Source organism: Dipodomys spectabilis, unplaced genomic scaffold (assembly GCF_019054845.1).
Source record: "Dipodomys spectabilis isolate Male_0828 unplaced genomic scaffold, ASM1905484v1 ptg000116l, whole genome shotgun sequence".
Lineage (NCBI taxonomy): Eukaryota > Metazoa > Chordata > Mammalia > Rodentia > Heteromyidae > Dipodomys > Dipodomys spectabilis.
Genome location: NW_024870793.1, coordinates 782,655 through 784,341, shown reverse-complemented (window position 1 = coordinate 784,341; position 1,687 = coordinate 782,655). Strand labels below are relative to the sequence as shown.

Below are 1,687 nucleotides of genomic sequence, written 5' to 3'. Positions count from 1 at the left end.
ATTTAAAACACAATATACTGCTCAGATACTTATATGTTTTATCAGGTTTGTATATTTTCATATGATTTCACCTCAGTCTACAACATTCCTTCATTATTCTGTCCCTGATATTTTTACACTATCAAGACATAAGATCAACAGTTTGATTTACAGCATGAGAAATTATCCATCTGGCTTCCTTGGAAGCAGTGCAGAGTCAATGGATAACATTATTTCTGGTTGCTCATTACATGTAATGGTTTCTGTAATACATATCACATTCTACTTAGTATTTAAAAATCTGCTTTGTTAACGATATTATATGGATAAAATTGGGGGAATAAACTCTTCCATCTCAGAACATTTTTATAGGTTTTTAATTGTAAAAGTACTGTACAGAGGGGTCACAGTTACACACACACACACACACACACACACACACACACACACACACACACACACACACACACATTTTCTTGATCCATTCATGTACTGAGGGGCATCGGGTTGGTTCCATATCTTACCTATGGTAAATAATGCTGCAATAAACATAGTTGTGCTTGTAGTTTTAGTATGTTCTTGTTTCTAATCATTTGGGTGAATGCCCAAAAAAAGGATTGCTGCGTCATAGAGGAGCTCTATGTGGAATCTTTTGAAGAACCTCCATTCTGCTTTTCAAAGGGGTTGAACAAGTTTACACTCTCACCAAGAATTCAGTAGTGTTTACTTCTGGCCACATTCACTCCAGCATCTCTCCTTGTAAAAATATTGAACGCTTCAGGAATTTGTGTGTCATCCTTCGAAGGAGCTATGCTCATCTTCTCTGTATCATTCCAGTTTTAGGGTATGTGCTGCCAAATTGAGCACAGAACATTTTTTTATATATAAAGTGTAATTGATTTTCTTAAACTAGACAATTCAACAAAAAGTAAATACAAAAGAATGGTCATGAAATATGTATTTCTTACATAAGCACAGATTTAAGAAGAAACTCAAAATTGATATGTCAAAAACAAAGTAATTCCAAATATTTGTGGTTCCAGAGATGTGTAGAAGGAGGAGTTCAATTATTCTCTACAAGGCACCTGTCATAATGAACATTGCAGCAAGGGTTAAGGTTTGTTAAAGTTTTAATGCTTTAAATGTGTTTAATTCTGGGAATTTGCTTAAATATGCCAAAATAGGGACTGTTTCGCAGGTCATAAAAATTTTCCATGAAGTAGTTAAGATTTATGGTAGCAGACATATATTACTAAGTATTTACATTTCAGAGTTTATAGAAACTTTACTAATGAGAAGTTGCAAAGCCTTTGTGTAAAGAAGCAGAGTAAAGAGTGAAGAATTTGTTAACTACAATTTAGAGCTTCCTTACTTTATATGTTAGCGAGGAACAAGTGATGATATAAGCCATATACAAATGACGAGATGAGCCATAAATAGTAATCTTACTTGGTAACTTTAAAGACTACTCATAGCCTATAAAACTCTTGTTGAACATCATAATCTTAGCCAGTTTTAAATGTACAGGAATATGAGAATACAGTAAAATCTAATATGTAGTATACTTCAAATACTGGAAACACGTAACTGATTTATTTTTCATTTTATTAATTATGAATATTTAATTGTTGGTTTTATTTATTTGTAGCATTGTTTTCCTTGTAGTAATATAATACAGTTTTGTAAGTTGTCTTTTGGAGGTACTTTG

At 32.5% G+C, this 1,687-nt stretch overlaps 1 non-coding gene across 1 annotated transcript; it reads right to left on the bottom strand.

The window, feature by feature from the left end:
* Positions 1-740: 740 nt before the first annotated feature.
* Positions 741-846, bottom strand: LOC122115108. The gene has a single exon (XR_006148711.1). It is a non-coding gene; the product is annotated as a U6 spliceosomal RNA (small nuclear RNA).
* Between the last annotated feature and the right edge of the window lie 841 nt (positions 847-1,687).